Here is a 14,288-nt window from a genome sequence, read left to right on the forward strand (position 1 = left end):
GGGTCAGAGACTGACATCAAATACCTTCCTTGACCACCTCTTTCTGTCTTATATTGAGGCAGAGTCTTTGGTTAACCCACAGATCCCCGATTTGGCAAGTCTTGCCTTAGAGATCTCATCTTCGCTTCCCCAGTGCAGGGATAACAGGCAGGCTCGCCATGCCCTCTTGTTATTTACGTGGGTGCTGGGAATTGAACTCAGGTCCTCATGCTTGTCTGGCAAGAGCTTTATCCACTGAACCATCTCTCCGGCCTCTTAGCTGTATCTTCAAAAGCAAGAAATAGGTTGATACTTGTTTATAGGATATTGATATTCATAGGTTACAGAGGTGGGCAGGGCCTTACCACCAACCAATAGCATCTGGGACTTTAAGGGCAGAAACAAACTGGAAGAGGCGGAGATACCGGAACTGAGGAAGAGGACATATATCATAATGCAAGCGAGACTTGAGATCAGGAAACATTAAGACGTGTTCTAGGCAATCTGGACACATGAATACGTGACTGAAAGGCACGTCTGCTGCACATGCCACATGGCAAACCACTGCCTAGTTACCCCACCACTTAACTGTTGAGATGCTTAAGGGCCGAGGCACTGACTCATCTTTAATTCCCCAGTGTTTCCAGCATGTGGCAGCGATGATTGCTGGGGGCTGGTGCTGAGAAAGAGGTAAAGCAGTGGTTGGGCATGCGTAGAAGTCTTTGTGAGACCAGGTGGGCAGAGGAGTGAAGGCTGGTTGTGGGCAGGAGCGGTTGAAAGGGTCCGTGCTCTCTGATGGCCTGATGGTAGAAGGCCCGGAGGGAAGACGCAGTTGGGAAGGAGGGGGGAAGCTCTTTCTGTCCAGAAAGAAATAGCTTGGAGTACTAATCCCGCCAAATCTTCTCAAACTTTGGATTAGTTTTAGAAACACGATCACCTGACCCTTACAGTCCTGGAAAGCTGCAGAGATCTAATGGTTTTAGTGGATTTTGGTTTGGTTTTTCTAGTGAGAATACCTCACAAGAGTCTTGTGTATTTCCTGTTGTCCACAGGGGGACAAAGTGCCTATGTCACTTCCGTGTGGTCACGAATCCTTCAGCTCTTGTAGCTCCTCACTCATCTGGAAAAAATTTTTCCTAAGTGAAAGATCAAGTCAGTGCTTTAATGTTAAGCTGAGATTTTTAAAACAGGAATTCAGTAGATTGACTATAAAAAGTTAGCAGAAACCTTGAAACTTTGTATGTAATTTTTCTTCCCATGTTCTTATTCTCTTCCTCTCCTCCTTGAAGAAGTAGAGTGTTTAGACATCTGATGTATGTATATATGCATGCATGTATGTATGTATGTATACATGTATGTATGTATATGTTTGTGTGTGTATGTGTGTGTGTTTGAAATGGGATCTCACTGTGTAACCCAGACTGTCCTTGAGCTCAGATGTCTTCCTTCCTCACCGCCCCAGAAAATGGGAATCCAGCATGGGCCACCATGCTTGTGACTTTCTAAAGAAAAAGATGCAGCAGAAAGGTTAGGGGCCACGGATATAAGGCTTTTTAGAGCTTTCTCTCCGATGTTATCCTTGTGTTACCAACTAAGTACTGAGGGTTTTAGCAACTCCCCATTTTATAGCAACACACCACGGGAGCACATGTTTACGTTTCCTGTCCTCTTTTTATAGGACATGAAGGACCTTTGGCTAGACTAGTTCCTAGGAGGGTGAGGGCGCTTACTTTTATGTCACTATTGGATTCCTCATGCCCATTGCATTTCCCCTTCTGCATTGCTGTCCCCCCCCCCCCCCGCATCTGACCTGTCATCTAAGGGTCTGGACCTGAGTCCTCAGCCCCACTTCATCACTCTACGCTTTCAGTTTAGAACTGCCAGTTCTCATGGAGACATAGCACTTTAGAGTCATCACCCAAATAAAAAGCCATCCTTTCCTGGTTGTCAAGGTCTTTTCACCTGGTGGTAGCTCTGCCACCATCGTCTGGGCCACATGCCTGTCACCCCCTACACATAGGTCTACACCGCAGAGGAGTGGTCTGGCCTATCAGACGATGCCGAGAATAGTACATCATTTTGTTTGTCATTTTTTTTCACTCCCATTAGAGAAGCCCTATGTCGTCTGTCTCCTTCCCAGATGACACCGAACCTTTCTGAGAAGGCTGCAGAAGCTGCAGCTGTGTAAGGTTTTTGTGAGGAGTGCCAGGACACCGTGCCATAAGCCTGGCTTTAGATACATGAGTCCTTCTGAGCCACTTTGACATGGCGCCAGGCCCGTTGAGGTGATCCTGTTCATTGGCGGTGGCATAAGAACAGAAGACGCCCACCAGTGGGTGGGGTGTGCCATTGCCAGGCCCAGGTGATTTCACTTTTCTCTTCTCTTTATTAGCACCTTAATCCAGCAAATATGGCAGCTAATCCCACAAATCTCACCGATAAAGGCTTCTGCCACTAATAATCCTTGAGCTAAGCAGCGTGCTAGCTTCGACGCTCGTTGGGTGTCACTTTCTTTTCCTATTGCCACAGAAGGGCATAATCTGAGCATCCCTGGTGCTGGTTGGCTGAGGAATTACCTCATGCAGTTTGCCTAAACTCTTGCTCTTAGAGGTTTTTACCTTTGGCCCAGAGGTTCTGGGTGTGACAGGGCCAGTCGGAACTGGAGAGTTTCTGTTTGTCTCCTCATATCAGAATCCATCCCTAGTTGATCATTTGGAGACCTGAAATGAAGCCATTTGTAGGCTTAGATTTTTCAAAACGTATGGTACTTAGGGTTCTTAAACACTTCAACCCCACTTCTAACCCACTGACTAGAGGAAGGGGAGAAAGAATGGTAAAAGGAGAAAGGGTTTTTGGATCTGTTTAGGTGTGGTTCCTTGGGCTAATTCTGCTCTGTGTTGTCAGGATACCAGCAGTCCAGTCCAGTAACCAGCAGCGAGCAGTGACACAAATCATGCCACAGCAGAAACAGCGAGGCTCTTCCCAATCGGCACGCGTCAGCGGAAGCTGCCGGAACCAGAGTTTCACGAAAAGTTCTCTGGAATGTTTCTCTCTGTGAAGCGAAGCCCACTGAAGCTCTGCACCACGGCGGAGCAATGCAAAGGCGCTGTTCCACTGTCCGTGGGCTTCTGTTTCTGCTCCTTCCAAAAATCATGCGCCGCCTCCCAGCAAAACAGCACATACCTTCTCACAAGACATCTTCCAGCAAAACACCACACAGCACAACTGAGTCTTCAAAGAAACCAGAAACCTCCACTTCAGCCACTCATGTGGTTGACTCCATAAAGCTTAGCTTCTTTTTACTCTTCTTCTGTTCTTTAACACCCTTAAAATTTTACTTATTCATTATTTTTTTAACGTGTATGGGTATTTTGGCTGCATGCTTGCCGATGTATTATGTGTATGAAGTGTCCCAGAGGCCAGAAACAGGAGTTGGATACCCCAGGACTAGAATTACAGTTGGTTGGTAGCCACCAAAACCCCGCTTCTTAAAATAAATAAATAATAAAAGTTTCACTGCTTTGTGCTCTCATTCATTCATTCATTCATTCATTTGCTCATCCATTCATCACTAATTCATTCCATGAATGTTAACTGAGCCTGTGTTGAGTTACTAGAACAGAGAGTACAGAGCAAGATGGAACCAGGGAGGCCTCCAGATGCTGCTTTGACGTGCTGCCTCTCAAGGCCTTTGTGCCCTTTGGAAGTGACAGAACCACAGCAGACACCACAGTGGGTGACCCCAGGCTCTTCCAGCTCTGTGATCATCAGAGTCGTGGAAAATCCTGTGCCTTGTGGAAAGTGAACGGGGGCAGGAGCAAGCACGTGGGGACAGTGAGAAGGGTGTTTGGTGATCGATTTGTGACCTTCGGTAGCAGAATGGTTTGGTGGGATCTGCAGAGATGGCAGGGTGGCGTCATAATGTCAACCACTTTCCTGATATGGCAAAGAAGGCATTAAAGTAAAATTCAACATATGGCTTTTATGGCGCCATAGAGCATGCCTGTGGAATTGTCTAGTCAGCAGTGTGCACTAAATACACTCGTTAGGTTGGCTGACTGTACAGTTTGATACGTGTGCTAAGCAGTATGCCTTCAGATGGGGGTGCCCAGATGTGCCACTAATGCATCCTTTTGCTTGAGGTTCTGGGCTTGTTTTATAGATAAGAAACTTTATAATTGGTGATTCTTTTTCATTTTTTTTTTTTAGTAGATGAAAGAAGTAAAACAGTGAGACAAGAAAGCCTTGCTTCAGATTGTGTTCTGAGACAGAGGTGAGGGGTCCTGAGCCTGCCTGGCCACATGGCCACATGACCACAGGCTTTGCACACCATACCTGTGTTTGTGGAGGCCACATGTGTGTATGTGAACAAACACACGTGCATGAACATGGAATGTGTTATGTGCATTTATCACACACACACACACACACACACACAAAGAGAAAATGGAATGTAAATACAGACTATTAAAACTCTTTTTGTTATCTTTTTAAAAAATTTTAATTTGCACACTGTCAGTGTATGTTTTTGGGATACTGTGCAACATTACAATACCTGTTTGTCATGTGTATTGACCAAACAGAGCTCCCAGAATTCCCACCTCACTCTTGCTTCTTTCTTTTTGGAAGCTTCAAGCTGTTGCTTTCCATGCCCCTCAGATATATAATAATTTCATTTGACCATGGTCTTACTATGCAGTCCCAGCTTGCCTGAAGCTCGAGATGTAGACCAGGCTGGTCTCGAACTCACGGAGATCTAGCTGCCTCTGTCTCCCAGGAGCTGGGATTAAAGGTGTGTACCACCGTGCCTGGCCATATACATGGTTTAATAGTAGTGCTATGCGCATGTTTTATGATCAATGCTGTGATTCCTCACATGAGGGTTACCATCTCAGTTCAGATTAAAGCTGTGGTAACTGATCCCAGGGGGCTTGGAATACAGGTGGCAGAGTCGGGAGAGGCTGGTCACCAGACCGGCAGCCATCTGCCTCTGGATGGATCTCTACATGTCTGTGTTTATAAAATGTAAATCCGAAGTCAACCTTCTCTTTGAACTCATTTGGAGATAGAAGTCTGCCTTTGCCCTCATGACTTCCCGACGGCCCACAGTTTCCTTCCTGTTCATGTATGTGGGGTCATGACTACAAGGTAAGATTGGGATATTTAAAACCATCACCAGCAACATCACCATCATCTGTCTGGCAATGTACAAAGCTCATGTGTGTATTTGTTTCACACACACACACACACACACACACACACACACACACACACACACCATACATATTACAAAGCACCTCTCTGTACATTAATCCATCCACTCCCCCCAACAACCCTGTAAATGACTCTCATTGGTGGTCCATTCCACATAATGCCAGTGTGACCAGGAAGATCAAGGTTGTTACATGGGTTAATAACAGAAGGAGAACTTTGACTCCCAAGCACAATCCTTTCTATTTGTCTGCATCATAGCAAGGTGATTTTTTTATGTAAAAAGGAAAAAAATATTAAGCTAAAGGAACATAAAAGCAAATGTTCCAAAGCTTAAAAAAAAACTAAGAGGGGGAGGATGAGGAAGAGTAAGCCTAAAGGCAGACCTGTGGCTGACAGTTTATAATCAGCAAAGCAGAGGGACCACAGCTGCTCTGGGGAGATCGCTAGCATCTGGAGGTGAATCTGCAGAGTAAGAGAGGGTAGATAAAATAATACATATCCAAAGGAAATGCAAAGAGAACAGCTTGGAGTTTCCAAAAACAAGGCAACAATGAGGGGGCAATTCTACTGGCTCTGTTTGGTCATCACTGGTCGTCACACATGGCACACTGCTCATAACACATGGCACACAGGTGTTGAAATGTTGCACAGTGTCCCAAAACATGCACTGAGATTATGTGCTGATTAAGAAAAAATAGCCTGTATTTCCATCCCACTTTCTCTTGTGTGTGTGTGTGTGTGGGGGGGGTCACCCACTGTGGTGTCTGCTGTGGTTCTGTCACTTCCAAAGGGCACAAAGGCCTCGAGAGGCAGCATGCCAAAGCAGCATCTGGAGGCCTCCCTGGTTCCATCTTGCTCTGTTCTCTCTCTAGTTACTCTAGTAACACAGGTTCAGTTAACATTAGTGGAATGAATGAATGAATGAGAGTACAAAGTGTTCGTTTGTTCGTTCGTTCATTCATTCATTCATTCATTCATTTTAAGAAGCGGGGTTTTGGTAGCTAACAACCAATTGTAATACCAGCCCCAGGAAATCCAACTCCTGTTGTTGGCCTCTCTGGGGACACTGTATACACATGGTACACAGACATCCATGCATTGTGATTATGTGTTGATTAAGAAGAAAGTGTTTTATATTTCCAGTTCACTCTTTTTTTGTGTGTGTTTGTGTGATATATGCATGTCACATGTTTCATGTGTGTGTGTGTGTGTGTGCATGCAGAGGCCAGAGGTTGATGCTGGATGCCTTCCTCAGTCACTCCTCAGCCTTAGTTTTTTTGCCACAAGGTCTGTCACTGAATCTGGAGCTGACACTCCAGTAGACTTATTGGCAAGATAGCTCCGGGGATCTGCCTGGCTGTCTTCTCACTGGCCCCATCACATCACTGGGATTACAGATGTGTGCCTGACTTTTACATGGGTGCAAGCGATCCCAGATCACTTCCTCGTGCTTATGCAGCGGCATTTTGCTGACTGTGTCATCTACCTGGCTTTCTGTGTTCTGCTTTGAATATTGTTTGCTGGGAAAAATAGTTTTCATAGTATGCTTTATACTTAGAGAATTCATTTCAGTGACCTTGGTGCCTTTTGAGTTCGCATTTTAAAAATTGTAGATATCTTAAGTACAGTCTTCAATTTCTTTATTTTGGTATATTTGAGTCTCACTTTTACTATGGTACCTGTTCAGAACTATTTATATTTTGGATTAAGTATATTTTTCCCCTTTGAGAAAGCTACTGGAACATTCTATATGTTATGCTGTGTTAGAACAACTAGGGCTTAGGGCAGGGTGGTGCACCATAAACCTGTCTTACAGCTCTTCCTGAGAACCTTGGATTCTCCGTACATCTTTTGAGCAAGTGACAGCCATTCCCACATGCCTTTGTTAGGCCAACACTTTTCCTCTACTCTCCCTTCCTGCTCATTCCTAAATGGTTATGCCCCATTTTTTCTTTCTCTCCAAGAATTACAAGCGAGATCAGAGGATAACAGCCAAAACTGACCATGGGATAGACTCATATCAGCGAGTTGTCCTTTTTCTTTTGCCCCTAGATCGCAACCAGCCCATTAGAAAATCAATTATTTCCAAGTATGTATTGTGACCTAATAGGAAGAGGCAGTTGTTGTGCAATGCTTGGAAGGGCAAAGCTGGGAGCCCCACAGTCCTAGGATCGAATCTTAGCTCTGCCACTGTCTGACTGTGGTGAGTTATGAGCCTCTAGTGCCTCATGCTCTTTGTCTGTCAAATGAGTGGTTGTCAGAAAAAGCACATTGTAAGCGCTCAGTAAATGTTAATTGTTGTTGTTGTTGCTATGAAAAGATGACCTCTAAAGGCTATGGAATATGTTTACACCTGCAAACCATTACTTATGATGTAGCCTTAAACATGTTTTATCCTTGTATTAGCTGTGTCCCCTGAGGCTTGAGGAACTGCACAGAAATGTGATTGGTCGTAGGGTTTCAACACATATGTCTTCGTTTCTATAAATATTACTATCCAGTTTGCGTGCTGGTGTTTTAAGGAGATAACAATGGGATCTCAGCTTCTCTCCCTTCCCTCCCCTCCCCCTTCCTTCTGCCTCTCCTCCCCCTCCTTCCTTCCCTTCCCTTCCCTTCCCTTCCCTCTCCCCTCCCTCCCTTGTCCTCCTTTCTTTTTCCTCTTTCTTCCTTTCTTCTACTCCTTTCCTCCTTCCCTTCCTCTTATTTGGTTTATTATAAGCAAGTGTGAGTACAACAGGCAATATACTCCCAGATTTCTATTTTATAATACCCAGAACCTGTGAATAGGATGTATATTATGTGGCAAAGTGGAATTAGAATTTTAGATAGAATTAAGGTTCTTAATCAATTGGCCTTAGAATCACATTATCCTCAGTCATTTAGGTAGGCCTAACGTCATCTCTAATGGTGAAGAGGGGAAAGGAAGTGCTAGAGAAGGAGACAGAAGGAGAAGAGGGAGATGAGAGGAAGGCAGTGCGGAAAGTGATGACCCCCCTCACTCTGACAGTGGAAGGAGGATCACAAGCCAAGGATGGCGCACAATACCTAGATGATGGAAAAGGTAAGGAACCAGATCCTCCTTTGTGTCATTCAAGAAGGAACATAGCTCTGCGGATACCTTGGTCTTAGCATCTGGAGGCCAATGCTGGGCTTAAAACAGCCAGCTGTAAGGTGAGAAATCTGTGTGTGGGCTGGAGAGATGGCTCAGAGATGAAGAGCACTGACTTCTCTTCCAGAGGTTCCGAGTTCAAGTCCCAGCAACCACATGGTGGCTCACAACCATCTATAACATAATCTGATGCCTTCTTCTGGTCTGCAGGTGTACTCTACAGGCCGAACACTGTATAAAAATAGTAAATAAATAAATCTTAAAAAAAAAAAGAGAAGTCTATGTGAGTTTGAACCACTAAGCCCATGGTAACTTGTTACAGTCTCAGCAGAGAATATAGTGTGTGTGTGTGTGTGTGTGTGTGTGTGTGTGTGTGTGTGTGTGTGTGCGCACGCGCATGTGCACACATGTGTGCTCCTTCTGAACAGCTAGTACCCCCAGGCTCCACAATTAGGACTTAAATGAATATATTATCTTTTCATTATGACTCAAGCCCATTTCCTCCTAGTCTCTTACTTTGTCCCCAGCTCTCAAAGTCCTTCATGGACCTTCTTCTCAGACAAGGTCACCTGGGCTCTGGGTTTCTTCAACACTAATTGCTATTTACTGCACGAGCTTAACATTAATCTGAAGCGACGGCCCTGTAACTGGGACAATGGATGCGCTTCCATGACCTAGAGCCTTTGGACATTCTGTCCTGATTGGGTGAGCTCCAGGAAACTCCCTCCTTAGCTCTCCTCACTCACTCTGTGGCCATAGAGCAAACAAGTTTGCTTTTCTTCATTGTTGTACGCCTCCTGTCCCTGCCGCCCAATTTGTACCCTTCTTTGAAGAGATCCTGGGAATGGACTTTGGATACCCCATCCTATTGCCCTGTGTCCTGTTACTTGTGGGGTAGATCCGAACCAGCAGGTCCTCTACAGCTCTGACAGCCCACAGCAGCTGATGAAACCTTGAGCCGAATGCTGGAAACATGGACATCTGGAAGCTGCCGTTTTGATGCTGCACTCATCATGAATGAGATTATAGTTGAGGCTTCCCTTTCCTTCTTGTTTCTCCTTTGCAGCTAGTGCGGCAGAACTGGCATCAGAGCAATGAACTTAGGTGAGCCCAACAACTCGACTTCTACATTGAGAACGAATGGGGTTGGATGCTATGCAGTGTAGTCTTCTGGTCTTTAAGACCAGACCAGACCTTTGTTTGGTTTATGGTAGCCTGTATCTCTTCTCAGACTGATGAGTTCAAAGTACCATTTATATCAGTGCCTGAGAACCAAAGGGATTCCCAAGAGCCGGCTCACCACAGCACCTTTTAAATGCCACATGAGCTAGACTGCAACTTATCAACACCCAGAGGCAATGAATCTGCGACTACTAGTTTCCATCAGAATCTCGGAGCATCCTTTTCATCCCCAACTGAGAGTAGATACATTAACTCATTTGCAAAGATGAGACTATAAAAGAGATCCCAGATGTTAAGGGATGAGTTCTGAAGCACCTGCCCCACCTCTATATGTTTCGACGTTTGTGCTCAGCCCCATTCCTTCCTGGACTGGACCATATACCACCTACTGTTGTGTTGTGTATGTAGGGCTCACTTTCTTTAGAATTTCATGGGAAACCTTTCTGGAACCATCATGTGTTTGATTAATCTACAAATATTTACAGTAGCAAGCTTGAATAATCATGGAAGCCGTTTGACGGTATGACCCTCACAGCTTTGGGACTGACCTGACTAGAGCAATGAGGAAATGAAGAAAAGACAGATACACATACAGAAAAGCTGGGATCAAGTGGGCTGTGCACTCTGATGGAGGTGCACACTCTATATACTTATATACCGAGAACTAGGAGGCTGGTGAGCTAATCTGGGTAGAGTAGGGTGTCTTTGTAGCAGAGCAGCCTCAGGCTTCCGTCGTTCAGGAGGAGGAAGCCAGTTGGTACTTTCTGCACAAACTGTCAACAGTCTTCCCTAGGCTAAGGCCTTGTCATTCCCATGGGTCTGAGACACTGGGGTCCGTGACATGGTCACACTCGTGTCAACACACACCCACTCAGGACTTCATCCACTCCCTACATTTGGACCATTGGAGTATGAATTTGGAAGATACGATTTTGTTTAAATTTTGACTTTGCAATGCCCTAATTGCAAGACACTGAGAAGTTTAGTTGATTTCTCTAAGCCTTGGTTCAGTTGTCAGTTGGGCAAATAATGGTAGCCTTACAGGGTGATCATGAGAATTAAGTGAGATAATTTATGGCAAGTTTTGCAGAATTCTTCCTATTGATTTTTCTATAACCCGCTAACCTGGCTTAGGAAACACTAAGACCGTGAAGAATAAGGATGCCGGATACTGTCCTGGGGGAAGGGAGGCTGACAGACCCATATGAACTGCCCTGCTATTTCTCATTTCCACAATATTGATTGTCGTATGTACAGGGTTAACCTCAAGATTGTCGCTCTCCTTTGGGCGGCATCTTCTTTCTGTTGATTGACAGGAAATATAAAGATTGGTTATTATGGAGGATGACCTTTCCAACTGAATTCCATAACATTCTAGAAGAGTGGGGCCTGTGATTTGTTTCCCTCTGGACTATTCCATGGCTCCACTCGCTAGAGGAAGGAAGCTGTTAGGATGGGTTTCAACAACTGTTCCATTGTCAGTTAGCTTAAGTGAAATAGCTTGTTAGTGCTAGTGCGTTTGTTTTACCAATGGAATGTAAGTTCCTCAAAACATCCTAAGGACAGCTTACTAGCAATGTTATGGGATGTCTAACATGCTCTAAGTGCTTTGCGTACACTAATTAGTGTCATCATCTGACACTATGAAGCACATGCTATTAATAGCTCCATTATACAGACAAGGAAGTGGAGAAGTTAAGAAACTTCCACAGAATCTCACAACTGGGGAATCTGACCCAGCTTGTCTAGATTCAAGTATTTGTTTTCTGTTTGTTTGTTGTTTGGGCATTGGGACAGGGTCTCACTATGAAGACCAGGCTGGTCTTGAACTCATAGAGATCTCTTTGCCTCTGCCTCTTGAGTCTTGTGATCAAAGGCGGGCGCCCGCCATGACTGGCGAGGGTTCTCAGCTGGTATGTGATTCTGTTCCTTGACCAGACATGACCAAGTTCTCTTTTAAAGTCGGCTAATGTCTCACTTCTGGATTTTTCTAGAGTGCTTCTTCTAGATCTTTGCCTTACTCTCCTTTTCTTCTTCAGGTTGCAGATTCTTCTTGAATAGGCTGTAGTTTTGTTTGTTTTTTTTTCCTTTCACCATGAGACTTCTCTCTTCAACCAATGTCATGATGGAAGGTAGGACAGGTGCTTCTTGGGTGGTGACAGTGAAGCAGGAAGGCACAGTTCTTATTTTTCTGGTTGGTCAGTGGAAACATAAACCGATCAACGATCCCTACTTATGTGGACACAGGACTTTTACCTACAGTTGGACAGAGAGCTAGTTCTTTATGGCCAAGCACACAGCTTCAGAGCAATGCAGTCTCTTCCCGAATTTTCTGGGTCAGTCAGTTAAGTGGCTTCTCTGATGGCCTCGGATACCAAATGTAGTAAAAGTCATTTCCAGGGTAACTCCTAAACACCTGCTGGGTCCCACTGAGCCATCCTGAGGAGCTATGATATCAGACTTTTTACTTCTGGTTTAGAAGGGAGGTCTTCTTGATTTATTTTTCTTTCATTCTGAGAAGGACACGGGAAAAGGAGCTTAGATAGTTTCTGCATGTATTACCAGTATATCTCCTCAGCTGTTGCATCACGCCAGACAGAGAAGAAGGAGAAGGTTAGGGAGTGGAAAGGATGGAAAAGGAAAAGGAAAGGGAGCAGAGTCTGAGAAAGGATGAAGGAGAAAACTTGTTCAGAAGCGTTGTTTCTGTGACATCTTTATTGAGATGTTTAGAAAACCGGCATTTTCTACGTTGTTCTTATCTGCCTGGAAATGGTAACCTGTAGCTCAAAGGCATTGCCCATGAAAACCCCTCCCCCCCCCAAGCACGATGCTCAGCCTGAAAGGTTCATTCCAATGAACACAAACCTTCCCAGTGTTGCCAAACAGGGTTGCTCCCATTTGACTGCCTGCGTAGGCTGTTCCCACGAAGCTGTGAATCCTGCATGAGCACATGGGCCAGGTATTTCCAGCCTGCCAAATAGGTGAAGGATTCATTTCCTATAAAAGACATTTGATTACAGTGTTGAAACACTGAACACATTCCAGGCTTGCCTGTGCTGATGCTAACCCGAGGCTCTGTGTTGTGGCTGCTGGTTGTCCTAGCCCCTGAAGTCTTCCTAAAAATGAGTGTGTGTGTGTGTGTGTGTGTGTGTGTGCGTGTGCGTGCGTGTGTGTGTGTGTGTGTGTGTGTGTGTGTGTGTGTGTGTGTGTGTGTGAGAGAGAGAGAGAGAGAGAGAGAGAGAGAAAGAGAAAGAGAGAGAGAGATATTTTCCTTTGCTTCTAAACTATTCTCCTTTTCAATTCCTTTCATCTGAAGAGGAGATTTGCTTTTAAAAGCCTTCTTCATTAGAAAAAAAAAGCTTTAATTTTAAACAAAATGGGCTTAGCCCAGAAATAAGCTCATTTCTGCCCAGAATAAGATACATTTCCTATTGTTAGCTGCATGGGAATCACATAGGAATCTAGGTGCTGGAAATCATATAGAGATCACTGACACAATTTATAGCCTTTAAAAGATACTCAGAGGAGGGGCATGAGGATGTTATTTGTGGCATCATGTCCTGTTTACAGATATAGATGACTAAACACAACAGGGTGAGACACATCACATCATTATTTATACGAGAAGCCAAGGACATTAGATTTGAAGAGTCTATGATGAGCAGCACTCAAGAACGCATGAGAGAAGGCAAATGGTGCCTCTGGGACTGAACCAGAGGCCAATGACTTGTAGTTGGTTCAGGGTTGACTCCACCATTAGACCCTGCCCAGCACCCCTGTTTTGGTTTTTACGGCTGCACAGTGCAGATAGGTTGGGATGTGAAATAGAAGAAAGAGTTGGATTTTCTCATTGTCCATTTCCCTTTTCCTCTGGGCCCTAGGTTGTTCTCTTTTTGTGACATGAAGGAGGCAACTAGCTGCTTTCCAAACACCTTTCTAATGTTAAAGATTGCCCAGCCCATGAGCTTGAATCCGGAGGATGGTTGGTGCGTATGACAAGGCTCCTAAACGGTTTCTCATTAGAGTCGGCAAGTGGGAATGGAATGCCAAAGAACTGAAAAACAAAATCAGTTCTCTTGTGGATTTCTGCTACAGCAGACTACATAATATATCACGCAACAAGGGCATTTTCAATATCATCACTGTGTTGCCACAAAGCACTGAGTGTTGACTTCTGTAACCAGTGGCTTCTTCAAGGTTTAAGTGAGATTATTGGTAGCAGCCACTTGATGATGATTGTGTGATAATCAAATGAGTTCAAAAACCAAAGACAAAAAAAAGGAATTAAAAAACTTGTTAATGTATTGATTATTATCATATTGCCCCATTTTAGAGACAGGTAGCTATGTAGAAGTGGAACTGCGTGTGAGTGTGGTCATCTATAAGGCTAATGTCAGAGTCTAAAAGAGAGGAGCAGAAACAGAGGGGTGGGCAGATGGAGATGATCAGTACACACTCTCTGCATGTGTAGACAGGTCACAGTGGGTCCTCATTAACGCACAATTACTGTGTTAACATAGAGGTCGTGTGTGTGTGTGTGTGTGTGTGTGTGTGTGTGTGTGTGTGTGTGTGTGTGTTTGTGTCTTCTAGTGTGTGCACTGGTGCATGGAAGGGGCAGTGGTTGGTGTCAAGTGTCTTTTTTAAAAAAATCACTTTTTTTCATTTCCTAAAGGCAGCGTCCCTCACTGAACCTGTAGCCCACCAATTGGCTAGGCTGGCTAGCCAGCAAGCTCCAGCAACCCTCCTCTTTGCCTCTCTAACATCCTCACTGGCTTTGTATGTTTGCTCTATGGATCCAAACTCA

Source organism: Acomys minous (genome assembly GCF_964271855.1).
Source record: "Acomys minous genome assembly, chromosome: 12".
Lineage (NCBI taxonomy): Eukaryota > Metazoa > Chordata > Mammalia > Rodentia > Muridae > Acomys > Acomys minous.